Consider the following 25612-nt stretch of genomic DNA (forward strand, 5'->3'; position numbering starts at 1 on the left):
CACCTCTGCCCCATGATATTTGCAAGTGTAACTCCAACCGCATCTTACAAATCACAGATTGCATGGGCTGGAGGGGACTGTAGAGATCCCCTGATCTAACCCTTTCGTTACACAAATAACTTACCCACCCTTTTACCAGATAAGCCTGCCTTCTCCAAGGTCACCTGACAAGTCAAGGGACTTTGCCTATCATTCCTCATCACAAATCCCTCTGATCACTTCTCTCCATTCCTAAACTACATCATGTTTCTCTTATGTGAACTTGAATATGTTCATGCTCTCCCCGACAGACTCTAAACTCCTCCAGAGCAAGGATTGTTTCATTTTTGACTCTGTATCCCCAGCACCTAAGACTGGTGGCTGGCCTTTAGTGGACACTTAATGAATGCTTCTTTCACTGATTGAAAATGACCCATTTTTTATATTCATGACACAGGGTCTTTCTCAAAGAGAGGGTAATAAAAGCCATTCTTTTATCTCAAGAGGAAACGGAGTCCCAGAGAGCGGGATTGATACACTTGAGGTCCCATATTTAGTTAAGAACAAGATTGGGATTTGAACCTCGGTTTCTGGGTATCAGATATAATATTCTTTTGACTCTGGCTGAGGATACAATGAAAATATCTAGTGCATTAATACTCTTTGGTTTATTATTATTATTATTAAAAAAAACCCCTTACCTCCCGTCTTAGAAGCAATTCTGTGTATTAGTTACAAGGCAGAAAGTGTTTCTAGGCAATGGGGGCTAAATGACTTGCCCAGGATCACACATCTTAGAGGTTTCTGCAGTCATATTTGAACCCAGGACCTCCTGTCTTTAGGCCTGCCTCTTGATCCACTGAGCTACCTAGCTGCCCCTAATTAATCTATACTCTTAAATATTGAGGAAGATTATTGTTGCAGCCAGAGAAACACACTAAATCCAACCTGCCTAAGGCAGGCTTTCTTAACCTGGGATCCACGTACTTGTTAAAAAAAAAAGTTGATAATGTATTTTAAAATCACTGATTTCTTCTTTTAATGTCTCACTCATAAGTGATTGGCACTGTTTAGTATATTTGGAGACTAGGGTTCTTAATCTGTGGTCCATGGACTTTTAAGAAGTCTCTGGGTAGATTTCAGGGGGTCCATGAACTTGGATAGGGAAAAAAAAACTTTAATTCACTAATCTTTGGTTTCCTTTGTGTTTTATTTTATGCATTTAAAAACATTATTTTGAAAAGGAATCAAAAAAAGTTAAGAACCCTAATTATAGGTCATCTTCCATTTCATTATTTCTCCTTTGTTTTTTTAATTTTTTAAAATTCCTTTTATTGTCTCCGTAAGTCAGGTTTAGGTACTGTGAGGCTAGCTCAAGGCCAGATTGGGGTTGCATGAGTCATCCTAAGGGGAAGTCTTGTGTCTGGGCCATAAACATAGAAAGCAAGTCAGTGCTTCATTTTATGATGAGGAAGGTACCATGAGAACTAATAGGCAAATCCCTAAACTTGTCAGGTGACTCTGGAGAAGGTACTTCACATGTTAGTCACCAATTCCCCATCTGTGAAATGGGTGGGTATTCCTTCTATACTCACAATGGAGCATATGAAATGCAAGCACAGCATTTATAATTGGATTGCCAGGCAATAGTGTTTCCCTCCACCCGTACCATCCTTTGATGGTGGATAACATCAATCACTATCTCATCTCCAACAGTCTGGCCTTTGAGATCTTGTTTTTCCTCCCTGCTTCTTTCTTCCCCCTTCCTGTTTGGGAATTCTCCAAAGAATTCTTGGTTTAAGAATGAGGCTCCTCCACCTGGAATCCTAGTCACCAGTATCATTGCTCTCTTGCACACCTTCTCAGATGAATCACCTAATGCAGCACACTGGAATCCTGCAGGGACAAGCAGGAAGACCAACCTGAACAACCAGCCTCAAAACATTTTCCTGGAGAAACACAAAAGCCAATCCACCCTTTCAGCCCTTTGACTAAGCTTCATGTTGAAGCCAGTTTTTCTACAGATGTCCTGTTAAAAAGCATATGTGATGGACCGGCTCCAATCTTCATTCCAAGTGTGCAGTGTACCTGATAGCTCCCCCTCTTCGAGCTAGGTCCTGCCTGACTATCTATATCTAGTCTGCAGGGAATTATTTAAAAGACTCAGGAAATGGAGACATATTTTTTCTCTTCCTCCCCCTTCCAAAAACAGCACAGCTTTCCTGGAAAAACAAAACAAAACAAGTATGGTTTTAAAAAGAAAAAAAAAACACTTTTGGAAAGCCACTAATTTTTGGAAGTTCTCACTCATTAGTTTATGCTCTACCCTCACTTGTGTCATTCTCTTTGCTTCTTACTCCATGACAGCACATCCTGGGAGGAGGAGGAGATGGATGAATGATATGGTCTTGCTGGGAGTTGTCTCTCAGAGCCTAAGGAGGAAGGCAGACCTACTGAGACAGCTTGGAACATAGGCATACAAAATCCCTGCATGTAAAATACATGGAAAGGGACTGCACTTGTGATTTTATGATTATAGAGAATTCCCAGGAAAGGAAGCTGTGGCTATGAATGGGGAGGTCTGTACCTTATCTGCTACTTAGAGGTTCAGAGAGTTGCCCAGAACACTGAGAGTTCAGTGATTTGCCCAAGATCACACTGCTAGTATGTGTCAGATGAGACTCTAATGGAGTACTCTGGACTTTAAGGATGACTCTCTACCTACTGTGTCAATGCCGCCTCTCATAATATAATTTAAATAGGCATAAGATGCACATAAATGGAAGGCAATTTGGAATTATGCTCAAAGGACCATAAAAGAATGCATACTTTTTAGTCCACTACTAAGTCTGTATCTCAAAGAGGTAACAGAAAGGAAAGAAGCTACTTGTACAAAAATATTTCTAGTCGTGCCTTTTGTGGTGGCAAAGAATTGGAAACTAAAGGGATGTCCCTCAATTGGGGAATGACTGAACAAATTGTGATGTATGATGGTGATGGGATACTACTATGCTGTAAGGAATGAAGATCAGGATGATTTTAGAAAAAGCTGGAAAGACCTTCATGGTCTGATGCAGAGTGAAATAAGCAGAACAAGGAGAACATAATACACCGTAATTGCAATATTGTGGAATTATCAAATGTGATGACTTTGCTACTAGCAGCAATCCAATGATGCAGGGCAATTCTGAGGTACTTATGAAAAAGAATGTTCTCCACCTCTAGAGAAAGAACTATTGGAGTAGAAATGCAAATGAAAACATGTGCTCTATCACTTGTTTATTTGGGTATTTGTTTGGGGGTTTGGGTTCTATAAGATTATTTACTTACAGAAATGAACAATATGGAAATATGTTTTGCATGATAATACATGTATAACCCAGACTGAATTGCTTGTCAGCTCTGGAAGAGGGAGAGAAGAAGAGAGGAAAACAACATGGGTCATATAGCTTTGGAAAATTGATGTGAAAATTTGTTTTTAAAATAAAATAAAGACATGAACTCCTCAAAAAACACACATGGTTGACAGTATACATGTGCCTACATGTGTGGTGTGTATTACAGTGACATCCAAAGAGATGAGATTGGGGGTGGGAAGGGGCACAGTTGTCTAATCATCCATATGAAGATTATTTTCCTGTCAGGGGAAACATGATGACTATTTATTTTTGTGCCCCTTTATTTTATGCAGTAGAATTACTTACTGTTATTATTATCGTTGTTGATAATAATATTGGTGATACAGCTATTGATGAAGTCTATTCATTTAAAGCCATCTGGTCCACATTCTTTGCCTTTGATGAGGGAAAAACCTTTTCCGAGTCTCAACTGGAACACTGCCTTTCAATTAATGTAACAGCAGATGCTGAATCCTCCTGTATTAGCAGGAATAGGATGCTTAGCCAGGCTCTTAAATACTGGCTTAGTCCAAGAGGGAGAGATCTTTTCCTATTGATTGTGGTTTGGTATGCAGTTCAGGCACTGACTTGTAGGAAATCTGGGCCAGAAGAGATATCATTAGGTATTTATGGGGGCTTGGTTGGCTCAGCAGTCATTTTTTCCATTGTCATGCCCTGACAGTGGTGTATTACATACACCCTCAGGAGACATTCTTCTGTTTTCACAACAAAGGAGAACTTTTGTTTCTGACTCTTCTTCAGAAGGACTCTTCTTCAGAAGCCACCCCCACCCCCCATTAAAAAAATAAATATAATTAGCAGCCGGCAGACATGCTATATGTGGCCATCCTAACCTATCAGGGACTCATAATTACAAATCCAAACTGTCTGGTGCTTATTGTCTCCTAAATGGCTTGCTGTGGTTCTAAGATGATGCATTAGATTTTAAAACACTCTTCCATTTCTTTGCTGTAATGAAAGGGACTATTTTTTGCCCCGAGCCTGAGCCTCTGACAAGTCAGTAGGAGCTGCCTTAAGCCTTGATGTTGGTTTGGGGGCTAATACACTGACCCTCCCTTTTGAATCATCTGTGCGATTGCCTCCTTTGCCATTTTCGACCTCAGACAGCTGATAGGCAGTTCAAGACAATAAGCATTTATGGAGGTCCTACTATGTGCCAGGCACTGGGCTAGCTGCTGAGGATCCAAATACAAAAGAGATTTGTGCCTGCCCTGGTAGAATTTACATTTTATTTGAATAGAACCATATTATACATATAAGTAAACAGACAATGTCATTTCAGGGGTAGGCGAGGGCATATCTCATATTTTGTGGAATATATTTCATAGAAAGAGCAGTTTGCTATCAATAGAATAGGAATTTGTTAATCAATAAACATTTCTTAAATACCTACTATGTGCTGAGCACTGATACAAATGCAAAGCAGAAAGTTTCAGACCTCAAGGAACTTATAGTTATGGAAAGAAAGCTAAGGAGTGTGTGTGTGTGTGTGTGTGTGTGTGTGTGTGTGTGTGTGTGTGTGTGTAGGGGTGGGGAGTGGGCAGGTGCAGGAGGTATCCACGCTGTGGCATGGTGAAGAAGTCAGACAAATCCAAAAGTAGTGAAGCCAGATGGGAAATGAAGAAACGGCTGTCTTGGGTGCCCCATTAAATGAAGTTTGGGGGTTCTTATGGCCCACTCTCTAATCAGAAGGGCATTGGGCATTCTGAGGTGTGGGGTTCAGAGGACCCAAGAGAAGAGAAGGGAAGGGAAGGGTAGATCAGCCTGGGGTCCGGATCTCCTGTTTAGAAAAGAGTGGCAGATGCCAAGTACAGATGTCACCAAGAGGCAGAAGAATTTCTGTCTGAATGCAGGAGCGGTAGAGGGTGGGGACTCTATACCTGCAGGCCATGATCTGCTTTTCTTGGGCTGGGAACGGAAGCTGCCTTTCTTTGTTCCCATCTCTCTAAGAGTCAGGTTGGCTCCCAGACAGCAGATCCGCCTAGCAACACATGAGCTCAGACAGGTTATCCCCAGGTAACCCTTCATTCTACCTTCTTGACAAAAAAGGCAAGCCGGGAGTGCAGTGGCTGCTGTGCAGACCCCCCAAAGAGGGGAGGAGGCAGCTTCAGGAGTGGGTATACCTCAGGGGTATAGATCAGGTCCACAATGACAATAGGACTGGGGACACCAGAGAAGGATGCTGAAACTCTTGGCCTCACCTCCCTGAACATCAGCACTCCTAACCTGTGGTCATTATTCCTTCTTTGCTCCTATGGCTTGTAATATTCAGGAGAGTATCATCTTCAAGGGTTGGGTGAGATCAGGCGTTCATAATCTAGTGTTCATGAATTTTGTTTTCTAATGAGATTTCAATAGAATTGGTTTCCTTTGTAATCCCATGTATCCTATTTGATGCATTAAAAAACTCTATTATGAGAAGGGATTTGCAGGTTTCACCAGGCTGTCAAAGGGGCCCATGAGACAGGAAAGATTGAGAGTCCCTGGTCTAAATGATGTCTAGTGTTCTTTTGAGTGCTAACATCCTATGATCCCATGACTTAATTAGTCTTGGAGGTGGTGGAATCAAAGCTAGAAGCAAAATTTCTGCCTCCTTTCCACCCTCCACCCCAATGAGAGCCTTCCCTAAGGAATTACTTTATATTTAGTTTATATATAATTTTAAAACATCAATAATAATAGCTGGCATTTATGGATGCCATTATTATACCCATTCTATAGATGAAAAAACTGAGGCTTAGGGAGGTTAACAGGATTTGCCCAGGTTCACAAAGTTAGTAAATTTGAGAAGGGAAGATTTGAACCCAGGTCTTCTTGACTCCAAAGCTAGTACTCTGTCTACAGGGTCATTTAGCTAACATATATATTTACATAGATATAATGTATTGGTATGTATGTATGTATGTATATATGTATGTATGTATGTATATATATATACATATGTTCTCTCCCCTTGATAAAATGTAAATTCATCCAGGGCAAGGACTGTTCAATTTTGTCTTTGTATCCCTAGCACAATGGTTGGCATATAATAGTCAGGTAAAAAGTGTTTGATGATTGATTGATTGGCAGGAAGCAACACTACTGACCAGATTTAGGGTACTAAGCAGGAACATTTTCTTTCTTTTTTTTTAAAACCCTTATCTTCTGTTTTAGAAGCAATATTGTGTATTAGTTCCAGGGAAGAAGTGTGGTAAGGGCTAGGCAATGGGGGTTAAGTGACTGTAGTAGAGTATTTGTTAGTTAATTAAGAGTTAATTAGGAAATAGTGTTAATTAACAAAATTTATTGATGGATAAGAGAGAGTTGAGTTAGTTGGATTTCTTTAAGTCAGAATGGAATCTTAGAGGTATGATGGGAAGAGAATGATCCCAAGGAGCATTGGGAAAGACAGTTGGACCAACAGCTGACTCTTAATGATTCTGAATAAGGAAGGTTGTTTGAAGAGCCTGCTCTGTGAGTTGGGAGAATTTCTGGTGAATTCATCTTTTGAAAAACATCTTATCCAAAACCAGAGGAGAGTGTTGGGTGCAGTACCTGTGCTTGCCCCAGTAGGTGGCAGAAAAGAGCGAGCTGCTTGAGTGGAGAAGTAGGTGAAGATTTTAACAAGTTTTTCATTTGTGCAGCAGGAAAGAAATCTAACTTATTCCTCTCTGTTTATTAACTTCATATTTTAGTTGTAGGATAGAAATATAGTTATTTGGGAAATTTACCTAGAGAGAGTAGATTAAGATAGGATCATCCTTGGTGATCACAAAGCATTCCCTCATGAGAAAGTTGGAATCAGGATTTATTTAGAATTTATTAGTATAGAGAATATTTTCTTATCAATATCTATCCTTCCTTTTACTTTCTATTTTATTCCAATTAAAAATTATAATAAATAGGATTTTATATAACTGGCCTGAGCCAGAATTTTCTTCAACTGCTTGAGAAGCCATTTTCTCAATGGTCAAACTCGAGCCTGTTCATTTCAGTGACAACTATTAGTAACACCAATACAAATAATTAATAAGGGACAATACCCTAAAGATAACATGACTTGTCCAGGATCATGCAGCTAAGAAGTGTCTAAGGTCAAATTTGAACCCAGGACCTTCCATCTCTAGCCCTGTCTTTCAATCCACTGAGCCACCTAGCTGCCCCTTAGGAGCATTTCTGTACTTTGGGTAAAGGCACAATAAAAATTATTAATGTTTAAGCATGGTTAGTACTATTTCAAGGAATGGTGAGTCATCTAGGAAGACTATGCGTTTACTTGAGGAAGTAAGGGGGAAGAAGATTCCCTCAAGATACTAGAAAGTAATAACCAAGACGAATGAATGAATGAATGAATGAATGAAAGAGTGAATAACAAATAATACTTACCAACTGGAGAATGGGGTTCTGAAGTTTTGAAATTGCTGTTTAATTGTTTCAGGGTCCAACTTTTTCTAACCCCATTTGGGATTTTCTTGTCAAAGATACTGGAGTGGTTTGTCATTTTCTTCTCTAGTTCATTTTACAGATGAGGAAATTGAGGCAAATGGGGTTAAAGGACTTGCCCAGGATCACACAGCTAGTGTCAGGTTATATCTGAACTTAGAGAAATCTTCCTGACTCTATGTATTGAAATACATACTATAATTATAAACCTCAGGAAGTATCAGCATCTCTTTGATACTCGTATGGCAAATGATTGGATTCCTAGAGGTGTGAGTGGCATTGTAGTTTAAAGAAATGATTTCAAACTTAGATAGAAACAAAGGCTACTAAACCCCACCTAAAGATCCTGAAGGCTGCATATTGGCTTAGTTAACCACAAATTACTATCATTTATGTTTTATTGTATTTTATTTATTTCATTAATTGTCTCCCAGTTACATTTTAATCTAAGAACAACAGGCTTGATACTTCTGGTATAAGGACTAGATCATGGGATTTGGACTCAGAAGACTGGGCTTGTGCTCTAGTCCCGGGCAAACCACTTAGTTTCATCTGTGAAATGGGGTAATAAATAAGACTTACATTACTTTTCCCCTGGTTATTGAGAGGAAAGTGCTTGTTAAGACTTACCAGTGCTCTGTGAATGTGAGTGGGCTGCTCTCTGTTTCCAAGAGACCTCAAAGGAGAAAAGTTGTGATAACTTGTGGGAGGGAAGATGATGAGCTTGATCCAAGGTGTCCAAAGATAAAGGAAGCCCAAAGCATTAGGGCTTGTTACAATTTAGCTCTTATTCCTTGTTACTTAGTCACCTGTGTTCTCAGTCCTTAAGCCTCCTCATCTGTTTCAGCAGGGATAACAATGCAGATCTTGCCTAGCCAAAGAAAGGCTTTGTTAGTGTTTGCTAAACATCTATGAAGAAAGAGCTGGCAAAGCCTGGTATACCTTCTGACAAAACACAAGCTGTCGATCTTTGAAATTGTTTTAGCCCATCACCATTCTTATCTTAATCCACCTTAGTTCTGTGCTTGGACAGCCTAAATAGGCTATTTTCAGTTACCTTTGTGTGAACAAGGACCCATGCAATTCTCTTCTGTCCCACAGTTTAGCTCTGAATCAATCAGAAATATTGGATGGTAAAACTTCACTGGGTTCCATTTCAAGAAGAATCTTTGAAGGTGTTGGGATGGATTGTTTAAAAGAGTGAAAAGGGGGGCAGCTGGGTAGCTCAGTGGATTGAGAGCCAGGCCTAGAGATGGGAGATCCTGAGTTCAAATCTGGCTTCAGACACTTCCCAGCTGTGTGACCCTGGGCAAGTCACTTGACCCCCATTGCCTAGCCCTTACCACTCTTCTGCCTTGGAACCAACACACAGTATTGATTCCAAGACAGAAGGTAAGGGTTTTAAAAAAAAAAGAGTGAATAGCAGCAGTCTGGGGTGATTAGATGGCTCAGTGGATAGAGTGCTGGACTTAGACTTAGCGGAGTTTGAGTTTAAATACAGCCTTAGACACTTAACTAGCTATGTGACCCTGGGCAAGTCACTTCACCCTGTTTGCCTTACTTTCCTCATCTGTAAAATGAGCTGGAGAAGGAAATGGCAAGCCACTCCAGTATCTTTGCCAAGAAAATCCCAAATGGGGTCACAAAAAGTAAGACCTGACTAAACAAAACCATGTGGTCCTTTGGTTATGCTGGGTCTTTGGGGGCATGAGGTAGGGTTTAGCAAAAATATTGTATGATATGCAAGTCTGAGATTTTAAGGGTCAAAGATTTTCTCTGAGCTGAGCTGATCTGTCTAAAGAGTTTATTGATCAGAAAGAAACCACTTGAATATATTCACCCATTCAAGAAGGATGTTAGAAGACAACTACATCCCATCTTATGGTTGTGCTTTGGCCCGATTTGGGGAAATGAAGTTGCAACTTTATTCTAGTCAAATCAGCCTAGTAGGAGCTTAATAAATGCTCATTTCCCTTCTCTCTTCCCCTTCCCTTCTGGAAATTTAGTGTGTCTATCAGGAATCAGGAGTTCCAAGGTTCTGATTTGTTACTGACCTGGTATGTATCTTTTGGAGAGTTGCTTATTTCTTCCTGTTTGTTCACTAGGTGGTATGGGGCAATGGAAAAAAGCACAGACCTGGAATTCAGGAGAATTGAATCGTCACCAGGGGGATGCTGGAGCCAGCTTAAATCAGCTCCTGAGAGCCAATTGTTAAATTTTCTATGTGAACATTTATCCCTCAGAAATTGGCAAATTACAAATCAAGGCTAAATTTATTGGTTTATTGAGCATCTAGACTTAAGTGTTGGAGAAAACGTTAATGATTCATATGAAATTTAGAGATGTTTTATGTATATATTTTTGTCTTCCAGTGATCTGGTTGTTAAACATTTACCAGCATACATGTGATCCTAATCTTTATTCTGCCACTATTTGTCTGTCTTTTGAAAGGTCGCTTCTTCACCTTTTTGGGTCTCAGCTCATTTATATAAAGAAGGGCTGAGATTAGATAATTTCCAGGTGGTTCTATCTATCTTTAGTGATAGAGTAGTAAAAAGAGAGCTAAGTTTCAGTTTTAGTGCTGATAGTTAATAGCTGTATGGTCATGGATGAGATGTTTCTCTATGAGCCTCAGTTTCTTTATCTATAAAGTGGAGATAATAATACCTGCCCAACCTAATTGACAGGGTTATTTTGAATAATATCTTTGTAAAAGTTTAAGTGCTATAGAAACACACACTATTACTTTGAATCTATGTATAAATTTAAGGCAGTAAAAAGATTTGTTATTAACTACAAATAATGAAATATTTTTGGCTACTCTCCATTTCATAGCTTTAAGTAATCAAAGTTTAAAGCTTAGATTGCTACTATAAGCAGCATTCTAAGTTTAATTCTAGACTCAAATGTGGATAATCAGTGAAGGACTCCCACACGATTTGTTTTTAATTGCTTTGCACTTATTCTATATATTCTTATATTTGTTCAAGTCCTGCCTTTGACGGTGTGACCCAGGACAAGTCATTTAATTTCTCAGTGCTCTATCTAACTCTAAGTAAGTTGCAGAAGAAGGTACTAGACTGCAATGGCAGAAACTCATCCCTATATCAAATGAAACCACAGATACAGTACCATATTTATAAATGCATATGCCCTCTCCCCAATAGAAGGTAGGAGCCTTGAGAGTATTCTTTTCTTTCTTTCTTTCTTTCTTTCTTTCTTTCTTTCTTTCTTTCTTTCTTTCTTTCTTTCTTTCTTTCTTTCTTTCTTTCTTTCTTTCTTTCTTTCTTTCTTTCTTTCTTTCTTTCTTTCTTTCTTTCTTTCTTTCTTTCTTTCTTTCTTTCTTTCTTTCTTTCTTTCTTTCTCTCTTTCTCTCTTTCTCTCTCTCTCTTTCTCTCTCTCTCTCTTTCTCTCTCTCTCTTTCTTTCTTTCTTTCTTTCTTTCTTTCTTTCTTTCTTTCTTTCTTTCTTTCTTTCTTTCTTTCTTTCTTTCTTTCTTTCTTTCTTTCTTTCTTTCTTTCTTTCTTTCTTTCTTTCTTTCTTTCTTTCTTTCTTTCTTTCTTTCTTTCTTTCTTTCTTTCTTTCTTTCTTTCTTTCTTTCTTTCTTTCTTCTTGTATCCTCAGTGCCTAGAATGGAATGCTTGTTGATTGTTTTATTAGTCAACTGTAAAATTAACAGATGTTCTATGTAGGAGAACCCTCCTTTTGGAGGAGCCACCTTACAATTTCCCATATTAGATAAAAGCCCGGACCCCATGTTAACATTATTCATTATAGACTAGAGCTTTGTGAAATGGGGGTTCATCTTAGACACCCCCTCCCATCCAAGGGAGTAAAGTAGCTGAAGTACTCAATGGACTTCATCACAAGGATGTCTCGACCAAAAAGGCAGTTTGGGGTCCTTCAGGTCAGTTTTCTAGGGCTCCCTCCGATGTATTCATTTAGAGGTTAGCCCAGCATCTTTTTCTGAGGTGGATGACTCCTCTCCTCTTTTTTGGTGGCAAGGAGGTCTCCCAGGGTTCACTCCGAACTCAGAAGATTTTTCTGTAAACAGACTTGATTTGTGTGTCTGTCAGAATGGTAAAGCCAGCTTGGGAGGTGTCAGAACTTCTCAGATCTGGCTGCTGGGAACCAGCTTTATGCCTCTGGGGATAGTGTTGCAATGTAGCTGGAGGCTGAGAGGGTTTATAACAAAAGCCATTACTTCACCGGTCACGCTGTCACGCCGGGAAGCACACTGGGCTGCAAGAGCCAGAAGGGAATAAACCTCTGTTTCCAAAACCGAAGCCTGGACTTGCATTTGGTACCCTTTCCTTGTGGGCTGGGGGTGGGAAGGAGTTTCTGGCTACCTTGACGTCTAAGGGTGGCCAGTCCTTATGAATCCACTCCCTTTTAACTTCTGGCCACAGGAAGATAGCATCTCCCCTGGAAAAAAATAACCCAAATACTAAGTGAGGGTGTGACTCTCCTCTGAGTCACTCCTTTGGGCTCAGGTGAAGACATCATTTCACAGAAGAAGCTGATGGGGCAGGTTGCCAGCACCCATTCAGAGTTCTAGAAGGTTGTGACTAAAGTCTGGCTGAAGAAACAGCAGCACTGAGTCATCTGAGTGCCACCTGGAGCCCATTCAGGATGGACAAGCTGCTTAAGAAGTTTTCCTCCCAGGCGCCACTTTCTTACTAAGCTGGCTTCCTAATTCAGCAAACTGTAACCCATGCTGCTTTGTTGTGGGGTCTGCAGCAACCCATTTAATACACTGAATAGTCATGGAATTCCTTGAAGTTTGAGGCATGGGGGTTATAGAGATAGATTCCACAAGGCTCACAAAGAAAGTTCAAGTATACAGTTAACTAGGATACAAGGGAAAGTACAAAGCCTTCAAAGGAAAGGTCTAGACTTGCACATGGTTCTTTTAAAAAAATTAATGTTTAACCATCAACTACAAATTTTTTGAGTTTCAAATTCTTTCCCTCCTTTGTGTCTGTCCTCCATCCATTGAAAAGACAATAGGATATCAATTATACACGTAAAGTCATGTAAAACACATTTCCATATTAACCGTGTTGCAAAAAAGAAAACGAAAACAAGAAAAGCAAAGAAAATGGGTGAAAAAGTATGCTTCAATCTATATTCAATTCAGATTGTAACAATTCTCTCTGGGGGTGGAAAGTATCTTTCACCATGAGCCTTTTGGAATTGCTTTGGATCATTGTACCAATAATATTAGATAAGTCTTTCACAGTTGATCAGTGTGACAGTATTGCTATTACTAAATACAATGTTCTGGTTCTGCTTATTTCACTTCGCATCTATTCATCTAAGTCTTCCCAGGTTTTTCTGAAACCATCCAGTTTGTAACCATCCTGTTTGTCATTTCTCATTTGCATAACAGCATTTCATCAGATATATATATATATATGTAAATATACACATATATATATGTATACACACACACACAGAACTTATTCAGCCATTCCCCAACTGTTGGGCATTCCTTCAAATTCCATTTCTTTGCCACCACAAGAAGAATTTGCCGGTGGTTCTTAACCTGGGATCTATGTACTTAAAAAATAATTAAGAACTATATTTTCATATAACTGGGTTTGCTTGGTAATCCTATGTGTTTTATTTCATGCATTTAAAAACATTATTCTGATTGTCCATAGATTTCAGCAGGCTGTTAAGGGGGGATCTATGACACATAATCTAGAGTTTCTAGACAAGATGCTATTTGAACTATTTAAACAAAATACAGAAGGGAGAGATAATTTTCTTCAAGGAAGGCTTTAAGGAGGTAGTGGCACATGAGTTGAGCCTTGAAGGTAGAGAAGACCTTTGATAACCAAACAAATTGACCTATTTCAGAAGAAGAAGCAGTGATTGTGGTCATCCCTGAGTTGGATTTTGGGAGATTTAGTTTCTGTGCTAAACACCAAATGCCTTACTTTTTGAGAAGATGAAGTCAGATGTATGTGGTGCAGTGCAAAAAGCATTGGATTGGGAGTCAGAGAACTGGGTTTCTTGACTTTCATTGTGTGTGACCTTGAGTCATTAAACCTCATTCATTCTTAGTTTGCTTATCTGTAAAATGGATAGGATGGTTGGCTTAGATGGTTTCCAAAGTCTATTTTAATTCGAAATCTATGATGCTATGATTGGAAATGAGTCATCTGATCTTTGCATGATAAAAGATGACTAGGCTGAGAACCTAGGAGATATGAGCTTGGCTTCATCACTAAGTGACTGTGTAACCTTGGGCAGCTCATTTATTTCTCTGGATTTCAGTTTTCTTATCTATAAAAATGAGAGGGTCTGACTAGACCTTTATAGGATCTGGCAACTTTTCAAATTCTGTTTTACTATTTGCTTTAGGCTTCTATTTTCTTTTCTCTTTTTTAGATATATTTTATTTGATCATTTCCATATTTCCATACCAAGACATAGATCATTTTCTTTTCCTCCCCCCCACCCCCCATAGCCGATGCGTAAGTCCACTGGGCATTAGATGTTTTCTTGATTTGAACCCATTGCTTTGTTGATAGTATTTGCATTAGAGTGTTCATTTAGATTCTCTCCTCTTGTCATGTCCCCTCAACCTCTGTATTCAGGCAGTTGCTTTTCCTCGGTGTTTCCACTCCCATAGTTTATCCTTTGCTTATGAATGGTGTTTTTTTCTCCTGGATCCCTGCAAGTTGTTCAGGGACATTACACCGCCACTAATGGCTTCTATTTTCTTATTGGTAAAAGCAGACAGTTACACTTTGATCCAGTGACTCTGGCCTATTCGCTTTTTTTTTTTTTAATTCAAGAAAACACTCCATTTCTTGGCTCCAGATGTTTTCTCTGTTTTTTTTCCCTCCACCAACCTATTTGTTTGCATGTTGCCTCCTTCATTAGATTGTAAGCTTCTTGAGGGCAGGGACTGTCTTTTGCTTCTTTTTATATCCTCAGTGCTTAGCACAATGCCTCATATAAACTAAGCACTTGATAACCATGTGTTGAATTGAATGGAAAATCCAGTGATATGACTTCCCTTTTTTATATTTTTAAATTGTCCTTCTTTGAGGAAGTGTCTGAATACCGAGAAATGCAGGCAGCTGGCTTTTTTGTTTTCAGAACACTGCACAGATAGAAGTCAGGAAGACTCACACCAATGACAGTTGGAGGCATATTCATTGGGAGGACCATCCTGCAGATTGTAAAATCCTGGGAGGGCAGGGACTTTAATTCTTTTTAGCATTCAGCATTGTTATATAAATAGAGAGCTGGCCAGGTGGTGAAGTGGCTAGAGACCTGGACCTGGAGTCAAGAAGATGTACATTCAAATCTAGTTGCAGATATTTACTAGCTGTGTGAACTGGGCAAGTCATTTAACCTCTGTTTCTCTCAGTTTCCTTATCTGCAAAATGAGGACAACAACAGAACTTGCTTGGGGTTGTTACTAGGATCAAATGAGATGATATTGTAAAGTGCCTGGCACATAGTAGGCACTGTATAAATGTTAGCTTTTATTATTAATTCTTGTTGAATGAATTAGTGAATGAACCAATTGTGAAGAGGTGGGAATAAGGACAGAGAAGGTTCAAGTGTGATTCAGGTCTCAGAAAATTGCATGTATCACCTCTGAATTAGGGAACTCAGGAATTTGTTTCTCCCTATTGTAAACTTCTGCCAAGGAACCACACCTACTTCTTGATCTAGCAACCTGGGAAGGGGAAGCAAGCAATGAATGGCTTGTTTTTTTTGGGGGGGGGAAGAGGAGGGGGAGAGGCTCAAGAACAAGAGAACACTTTTCTCATTATGGATTGGGAGGCATTGCTGGGGTGCTGCCATTGCCTAAGGAATGCTGGGTAAATTCCCTTCTGGTTTCTTTCCTCTCCCTGCCATTCTCTTCAGGAATCTGCTTGTTCTGACAGGCATTCACTTTCCGGAGGAAGTGGCCTCTGTGGTGTCTAAAACCTTCCTTCTGTATTTAAGATGTACACAGCCCCTTTAGAAAAGGAGGGGGGAAAGGGAGAGAGATTAGACAACTTCTCCTTTAGACCCTCATTTCACTGGCCTGGGCTCAGAGAATTTCTGTGATCTGCTCTCTCTGGAGTGTCTGTCCCACTCTGGTGTGGCCTCAATAGCTTTATTCTGCCAGGAAGGTCAGAATCCCATTTATTTGGCTCTTTCCCTCTCCCCATCCTACCCCTTCTTCCCAGGTATCTTTCTCTGATGATATGGAAATTTAATAGCTGAGCAGCTGGAGCACAGAGCCAAATCCTGCCCAGAGACCATGACTTTATCGCTGCACCAAAATAAGAACATCCAGGAGCAGCTCAGCTCTCCAAATCAACAATTTGTGTGACTCACTGAAGGGCTGTGTTTGGCCATTGGAGATCTGGGGCCAGGGGCCATATGTTGCCCCGGTCTCTCCTTTGTTGAAGGACTGCTGCTGATCTACTTCGATGGAGATGGGAATGGGGCACCTGGCCGAACTTTTCAAATAGAGCTCTCATGCTGAAACTCCCAGGGAAATAAGACCAAAGTTAGAGAATATTGATAAGCAGATGGGCAGCTCTTGGTAAACATGATTTTGAACTGGAAGAGATCTCAGAGTTCATTTTTCAAAAGAGGAAACGAAGGTCCATAACTATTAAAATGATCTGTCCAAGGTAACACAAGTCATAAATATGGCCAACAGGATTTGAACCCAGATCCTCTGACTATTGATCATTTACTTTCCACTTTACTAAGCTTTTTCCCAATGTGAGAACATTGCAATGCAAGCCCACACCTTTCATTTATTTAGTTTATTTCCTCCTCATTTGGGTACCTGGTACTTTATTCCAGACTGCTTTCTCATTCTTTCTTTTGGTTTTTGTATGCTGTAGGTATGAAGCTGGACCAACAGTTAAGAGATATGCTCATTATCCCTAATCAGACTTGAGTGTAATGAATCATATACATTAATTTTTAGTTTTAAGGTTTGTAAAATACTTGACCTGCACTTTCTCATTTGATGCTCACAGTAATCCTGTGAGGAAACACTATTATGGGTATTGTCATCCCCATTAAGCAGAGAAGGACCCTGAGGACCAGAGAGGTTAAATTAAGTCTTACCTGGGTTCACACAGTAGAACATCCTTTCTCTCTCATTAAGAACTGATGTGCTGCCATTACAATGTAGTATATATCTGAGGTTTTGACCCAGATTTAAACTTTGGTCTTCCTGACTCCAAAGCCAGTTTGTTATCTATTATGCCATCCTCTCATTGGTGTATAGTGGAATGGCTAACACCGATCTATATGATCCTGGCCAAGTCTCTTTACTTTTTAGAGTTTGTTACTTCATCTATAAATGAAGGGGGTTTGGCACCTGTTATATGCAAGGCACTGTGCTAGATGCTGGTAATAAAAAAGATAGAAAGGCAGAAATGAAATAATCTTTGCCTTCAATGAGCTTACATTCTTCTAGATGTCAAATTCTCTCTCTGTCTCTGTCTCTTTCAATATCTCCCCATAGAAATAAAGACATATAGATGTTGTCCTAGATAATAGCTATAAATAAAAAAGTACCAGGTAATTTGAGAAAGAAAATACTAATATCTAGGGATAAAAAGGGGAAACTTGGAGGACAGAGGTGGCAACTCAGCTGTGCCTCAAAGGAAGTACATTCTAGGTGTGGAGAGTGACTTGTTTAAAGGCATCATGTATATATCAGATGGGAGGTGATTTCTAAGATCCATTGCAATTGTAATTGTCTTATGATTCTTAGACTTGCATCAAATCATTTCACTGATTCTGGTGTTTTAGTTATTCCCATCCTTAGAATGGAGATATTAGCTCTTTACTCATCACTGAGGAATATTGTCTATTTGAATGAAAAAAAATGTATATCACACATACACACACACCTATACACATATGAAATGCTTTCTTGCTATGTTTCCTTTTTTAAAGTTTTATTGATATCTTTTGTTTTTGCATCAGTCTTTTCTTGATATCCCCTTTCTTCTCACTTGGCTCATAGTAAAAAACAACCAAGCAAAACCAATAAGCACAATGACTAAGTGAGATTGCCTGCCACATTCCATAGCTATTGTCTCTTAACTCTGCACTAAGATGGAAATGCATTTCATCATCTCTTCTCTGGAGCTGAGATTAGTCATTACAATTAATCAGGGTTCAGCAATCTTTTAGTACTGTTTTTATTTTCATCACTGTAATTGTGTACATTACTATCCTGGTTCTTCACTCGGCCTCAGTCTCTCAGACTTCCCACATTTCTTCACATTCTTCAATTCATCCAGCAAAATGCAGTTCTATTACACTGACATAATATTGTTTATCCAGCTATTCCCCAATTGAGAGATATAAGCTTTGTTTCCAGTTTTTTGCTACCAAAAGAAATGTTGCCATGAATATCCTGGTATATATGGGTCTTTATTTATGTCTCTGACATAAATATGTCCATTAAAAGGATTGTTGGGTCATGCAATTTGAATGATTTAGTGACTTTAATAAAAAAAAATTCACTTTAGTCCAATTGTTTTCCATAATGGCTAGATGCATTTACCAATCTACTAACAATGTATTAGTGTATCTGTCTCCTCATTGTCCTGTTGTTCAGTCATTTCTGACTCTTCATGATCCCATTTGGGATTTTCTTGTCAAAAAGACTGGAGTGGTTTGCCATTTCCTTTTCTAATTCAATTAACTGATAAGAAATTTAGACAAATAGGAATAAGTGACTTGAACAGGGTCACATAGCTAATTTCTGAGGTCAGATTTGAACTGGGAAAGATCACCTTGATTTCTGGCCTGGTGTTCTATCCATTGTACTACCTAACTACCTAACTTTCTCATAGCTTCTCCAAAATTGATTATTTCTATTTCTGTTTTTTCTCCTGTTTACTACTCTGAATGGTATTAGGTGAAAACCTCAGTTGTTTTAGTTTTTAAACCTTGCATCGCATCTTGCCTCACAATATCCTAGTAATCAGAGGTCTGTTTCCCTTGCTTTGTGTTCATATAGCAAAGACCCATGCTTAAGTAATGATTTCCTTATCATCAAGGTCTTTTGGAAGACCTTTCAAGATGACTTGCTATGGATTTTGTAGAGAAGATTACTGTGGAGGTTTGGACTGACCTAGAGGACTTCTGAACTCCCTTCCAACTCAACACTTCTTTGAGGCATCCTACAAAGGACAAATAACTGCATATACACAGACTGTTCCAAATCCCTCTTTCCTCTGGAACTTAATGTGGCCAATAGACGCGTTCAGTTCAAAAGATGCAGAATAGGACTAACAGTTTCCAAGCCATCCCAAGTAATACGACATCTACAGAGCTTCCATTCAGATGCATACATTTTGCCTACATCATTTGTGGATATACAAATTTTTTTTCTTATGTTCTTTTGTATCTGTATTTCTTGCCTTTGCCAAATCCTCCAGACTTCCTTAGACTTGTACCTTGTGTGCTATTTCCACTTGGTCCAACACATCGGAACATATTTCTCCTTTTGGTTCTTGAATTTGATGGCATTTGTAGAAGACAGTGGAAGTTCCATGGGGATGCTTTTCCCTCCATGAGGGACAAATGTGTATTTTGCCCATGCTGATTTAAATGATCCAGCTGTGGGCAGTCACTGCCTATATGCAGCTCACTTGCTGGCTTATGTTCTCATGAGTTTGATGAATCACTGCAAAATAATTCACGGTTTCCAGATAGAAGAACAAATGAGGTCAATAAGTGTGCAGTTTAAGAGGGCTGTGCTTCCCATGGGCACTAGGTGATTAGTCTCTTAATTCATTTGGATCTAGGATAACAGTTATGGTGTGTAATCAATACGAGTACCTTCCATATGAGGAAGTGCACATTTAGAATTAGACCAGGTTCATTTTCCTAGTGATTGTTTCACCTGATGGTTTTATAAACACAAAGGAATTTTCCAAGTAAACTCCCATTATTGGCCCTATTTTTCACCAGCTCCGAGCCACATAGCCCTCCAATTAATCAATAAATAAGTAGTTATTAAGCACTGATTCTCAGTCAGTAAACATCCAGCAGCTACTTTTGTGCTAGGCACTTTGCTAGACTCTAGTTATAAATATGAAAGAAATCAGTCCCTGTCCTCAAGAAGCTTAAAATCAATGGGGAGAAGACAAAAAGAGAGAAGAAGCTGAAAAGGATGAAAGATGAGGAGAAGGTACCCTGGGCAGAGGCAAGAGGGAAAAGTCCAAGAAGGTCACTGGGTGGGAAATGAAGAGATGGCTGGCATGGGTGCCCTTCTTAAATGGAAACTTTGGGAGAAGCTCATCACTCTTCCTTCTGTACCTCAGACACAATGCCAGACATTGTGAATGAAATAGTCCCCACCTTTAAGGTCCTAACATTTTATTGGAGGAAACAACTTGTATGAATATGAGTTTTTACAAAATATACATTAAATAAATACGAGGCGATTTCAAGGGGTTAGTTAGGGGCATCAGGAAAGATTTCACTAGCAGCTGCCTCTTGAGCTGAACTTTGAAGGAAGCTAGAAATATTCTGAGTCAGAGCAGAGGGAGCCATGTGTGTTGGGCATGTGCACGACTGATAAATACATCCATGTATCAGTAAAGTATAGTGGAGAGAGTGGTGGATTTAGACTCAGGAAGACCCTAGTCTTAATCTTGCCTTACACACTCATTTCCTGGGTCACCCCAGGCAAGCCATTTCACCATGTTTGCCTCAGTTTCCTTATCTGTAAAATGGAAATAGTAGAGCATCTTCCTTCTGTTATGATTAAAAATCTCTGGAGACCATGTATTAATTTTATAATTATTATTTATTAAATAGCAAAAATCAGACTGGAGAAAGAAAGATAGAAGCATGAGACATGTATAGGTGATCAGTTCTTTTTGCCCCCTCTACTGCAAGCAGGTAGAGCCAGCCCCTTGCCAGACTGCTCACTCTCTCTAGTCTGAGGTTCCAAGGGAAGAGAGCAATTTCCCATCCCTGCCACCAATTTATGTTTTTTTTTTTGTAGAGTCCTTTCCCCAAGTCTCTCTGATTGGTGGACTCAGAACTCGGTCTGGACAAGAGGCAGGTCTTCCAGATGCCAGAAGTAACCATGCAGCTTTTAGAAAGGCTTCATAGTGTCCCATAGCATGGTAGACAAGAGGAGAGAGGATTCCACCCATGACCTCAGACCTTCAAACCTAATAATTTTTGCATTAAAGTCAATCAAAAAGGGGTTTAGATTCATTACCTTTCTACATTCCTACCTTTGATTCATTGGGAGACATAGTCTTCTAATGAATCATTCCATGTATAATATCTATACATTGCAGGATTGTCTCACCAGAATTACATAAGGGTCCAAAGGTTTTATACATCTTGAGGAGGATCTAACTATTTTTGGATGTTTCTTAACATATTAAAAATATGATTGCTAGATGCAGTGACAAAGAGTCACTGGAGAACATTCCTCTTTTTGGCACAAGGATTTTACAATCAAAATAAAATATCAGTGGATGGGGTGGACCAAAGGGGATGTGCCACCCAAACCCCACAGTTCCTTTTGTTATATCTAAGGGCTCACTCAAGGTCTTATGATGAAGTGTCCGATTTCTGGGGGCATCTTCTATTGCTGTCATCTTTTTAGGCTGTCTGGAATCATGATGGTCCTTATAGTATTTTCTCCAGCAGATCTGTTTTTCCTGGTCTGGGTAACTGGCAACATCTTTCCCTAAAATTGCTTTTAAAAAATCTTACTACAAAGAATCTATGAATCTTTAGGTTCATACTCTCATACTCTCAGGGTTGTTGTGAGGATCAAATGAAATAATCATTGTGAAGTGCTTAGCACAGTACCTGAATATAGGAAATGCTATATAAAATTGTTAGTTATTATTGTTAATTATTACCTAGGACTGCCCAAGACCTATATGTATCCCAGACCTGCTAAATTCTTTTGTGAATTCTAGCCAATAAAAGCTAGGAGTATCATGGATTTCTTGGTAAGGATTATTATATCTGTTTACCAGAAATGCAAAGGGCCAAAGAAGCAAGTACCACTGAGGGTGTTCCTGCATTAGAACATAGGCAAGGGAAGGGGAAGAGAACAAGCATTTTTTAAATGCCTACTAAGTTCCAGACACTGTATTTTTACAACTATTATTTCATTTGATTATAGAAGGTAGTCATAGAATCAGAGAACGTTAGGGCCAAAAGGGAAGTGCTTATTGCAGGTCTGATTGTCTTCTAGACTAGTTAGTGCCTTTCCCAACAAAGAACAGCCCCTAACTGAACTCAAAAGTGAACAGAAAAACCTACCCTGGAAAAAGTATGCATGATAAGTGAGTCATCCAGAACTTTCCTTTAGAGGAATACATGGAAGTAGTTTCATAGGCTGCCAGACATTTGGAAATGGAGCTATGGCTCTTGGTATGATCCTGGCTTTGCCCAAACTGCTGCCAAAGCTCTTTGGGATCTCTACACCTTTTCCAGATAGCTTAGTTCTCCAATCCAGTAAGTTAGGGATGGTAGGATATCATCAAGTCAATAAAATCAATCAACACATATTTATGTGCCACAAACCATAGTAGGTACTGGGGATACAAAGGCAAAAACAAATCATTTTCTGCTCTCAAGGATCTATATGCTATAAATAAAGATAATATATAATATATTTAACTATCTCAAATAAATATTATATAATATATTATTTATAATAAATATTATATATGTAAATTCTATCCATAAACTTGCACAGGGAAGCCTTTTACTAGATAATTTGGATCTTTCACCAAATAGGGTCAGCCACTGAAAGGTTTCTTTTTCCATCTATGTAGTGTGACAGGGAAGAGGGAAGAAGAAATGGAAGGAGAGGCTAGGTTCCATGATGAGTGTTTATGGAATGATACAGCCTTGAGAATCCCAAGGAGGTGGGAAACGACAGTTAACTCTTCATGCTGCTTTTGTCACCAGTTCTGCCAAATTTCTCTCCTTGGGACACATTTAGAGCCCTCCCTTTCTCAGGAGAGAGTTTCCTCCTTTCTTCCTAGAATTTCCCAGTTTTGCTGAAGGACGATTGACTTTCAGCTGATCCATTATCTTATTATGCTCCAAAAAGAAAATGTTAGATTAAGGAAGTTCCTATTGCAGAATTCTGGACAAGTGTGGCACTTGATAGAAGGTCATATAAAAGAATGTGACTTCTGTTGGTTCAGTGGGTCAAGTGCTAGGAACATGCTGAGGCTGATGTGAAACCACTACTGAATTGCCTCTCTCACCCTCCCCCAAGTCAACTTGTGTAACTCTTATAATTAGCTAACTTGGTTAGTCATTGCTAACTCTGCTTGATGCTCTTCCTCCTCTCTCTCTCTCTCTCTCTCTCTCTCTCTCTCTCTCTCTCTCTCTCTCTCTCTCTCTCTCTCTCTCTCTCTCTCTCTCTCTCTCTCCCTTCCTCTCTCACTCTCTCTCTCTCTCTCCCTTCCTCTCTCTCTCTCCCTCTCTCTCTCCCTCTCTCTCTTTCTCCCTCTCTTCCTCTCTCTCTCTCTCTCTCTCTCTCTCTCTCTCTCTCTCTCTCTCTCTCTCTCTCTCTCTCACTCTCTCTCTCTTCCTCCCTCTCTCTGTCTCTCTCTGTCCCTCCCTCCTCTGTCTCTCTGTATGTCTGTCTCTCCCTCCTCTCTGTCTCTGTCTGTCTCTGTCTCTGTCGGTCTGTCTGTGTCTCTGTCTGTCTGTCTGTCTCTCCCTCTTCTCTCCCTGTCTTTCTGTCGCTGTCTCTGACTGCCTGTCTGTCTAATTTTCTTGGAGCCGTATACCAGTAGCATGATACATCACATGATTTATGCTGCCTTGGCCAAATTCCTTTGCAGGCACTTAGATTCTGCCGACTTTGCCTTACGTCTTGAAATGGATACACACATGGCAATATTCTTTCTTCGTGGCCTGTTGCTTATCCCTTAAATGGTGCTGTATTCCGTGTTCTTCTGTGGTTTCCTCATAAGAGATCAACACTGCCCAGTGTGCTTAGACTGGGTTCTGAATCTGAGATCGCATGGACTCTCAAGGGGTCTGTGGGAGATGGCAGGAGGTCCATAAACTTATATGGGGGAAACCCCCAACATCTTGATTTTTCACTAACCTTTGGTTTCCTTTATAATCGTCCCTATTTTCCTTTATGCATTTAAAAGCATTATTTTGAGAAGGGGTTCAGAGGTTTCGCCAGCCTGACAAAGGGATCTACAACACGGACAAGATTAAGAACCTCTGGTATTGAAGCCCACATATACTAGTAAATGTAAATTTGCTTGGTGAGCACCTTTCAGAAGGCATCACCAACATCTGTCACCTTGCCAGGCTTCAATAAAGAGGAACCAGTAATAATTGCTAGCTTTTATACAGCATTTTCAGGTTTGCAAACCTCCATGTGTGATCTCATTTGATCCTCACAACTAGCCAGTTGTCTACGTGTTATTATTATCCCCATTTTTAAGATGAAGAAACTGAGGCAGAGAGAGGTTAAGTGATCTGCCCTACATTGTACAATATATACCTGGAGGTAAAATGTGAACTGAAGTCTCACTCCAAGTCTGGTGCTCTTTCCATTATACCACCTAATTGTGTGATACAGTAAGTACTGTGGGTGAAGAAAGGGCAGGATTCAGAAAAAAGGACTTTGAGAATAAGTGCTATTGTGAAATAGTGAGGAAAGAGATGAATTTGGAGTCAGAGCATTTGGGTTCAAATCCAGAGTGTTAATTAGTCCTTGGTTCCTTTGCTACGAAGTCTTAGTTTTCTTATCTTTCAAGTAAAGAGGTTAGACTAGCAGATCTACAAAATCTCTTTTAGCTCAGGATTCAAGAAAGGTAAAAATTTTGTTCAGTTGCTTATATCAGAACCAAATACATATTGTTGACAATCCAAAAATAGAAAGTTAATCTGTCCAGTTGAGATCCAGTGCTGAGGTAGTTTTCTTACTGCCTTTGTTGAGTCATACCATAGAAAAGGTAGAAAACTATTTACCTTCATTGAAAGGAAGACATATTAAAAGAAATTAAATCTGGAGAAAGAATATATTGTAGGTGACTCATTTAACAAATACTTGGGCAATGCTATTTAATTCAGACATTTATTAAGTGTACATACTATGTGCCAGACTTCAGTGATAAAAAAAAAATAATAAAAATGATGAAAATAATAATAAAATGTAGATAGTGCCTAACTAAGCACTTTTACAATTTTATCTTATTTGATTCTCACAACAACCTTGAGAGATAGGGTTATTATTAACATCCCCATTTTACAGATGAGGAAACTGAAGTAAATGGAGGTTTAAAAATTTTTTATTAATAAAATTTATTTCCAGATATCTAACCCCTTCCTTCCTCTCCTCACACCATAGAAGGCATCACCCAGGAAAGAGATACTAACATATATATATATATATATATATATATATATAATATTCTTCCTGTTTCCATTTTTCAGTTCATTCTCTGGAGATTAATGTTTACAAGCTATTCTTTAGCTGTAACTGTAGCTGTAAATAATATTCTCTTGGTTCTATTCATTTCACTTTTCATTATCTAATATTGTTCTTTCCAAATTAAAAAAATTAATCTGTTCATTTCTTAAGATGCAGTAGTATTCTATTGTAATTATATACTACAATTTGTTTAATCATTCCCCAATTAATGGACATCCCCCAGATGCTCAGTTCTTTGCCACTACAAAGTGAGCTGCTATAAATATTTTGGAACATATAGATTCTTTTCCTTTTTCCCTGATCTCCTTGGGAAACAGGCCCAGCAA

General features: G+C 39.2%; 1 long non-coding RNA gene across 2 annotated transcripts in view; it reads left to right on the forward strand.

The window, feature by feature from the left end:
- Positions 1–6341: 6341 nt before the first annotated feature.
- Positions 6342–25612, forward strand: part of LOC103098235 (uncharacterized) — a 45128-nt gene continuing 25857 nt past the window's right edge. The window contains exon 1 of one of the 2 annotated variants that reach the window (XR_008916253.1): positions 6342–6987. This is a non-coding gene — a long non-coding RNA (uncharacterized LOC103098235). The remainder of the gene's footprint in view (positions 6988–25612) is intronic. The other variant, XR_008916252.1, reaches the window with a different exon arrangement.

This window comes from Monodelphis domestica, chromosome 2 (genome assembly GCF_027887165.1).
Source record: "Monodelphis domestica isolate mMonDom1 chromosome 2, mMonDom1.pri, whole genome shotgun sequence".
Lineage (NCBI taxonomy): Eukaryota > Metazoa > Chordata > Mammalia > Didelphimorphia > Didelphidae > Monodelphis > Monodelphis domestica.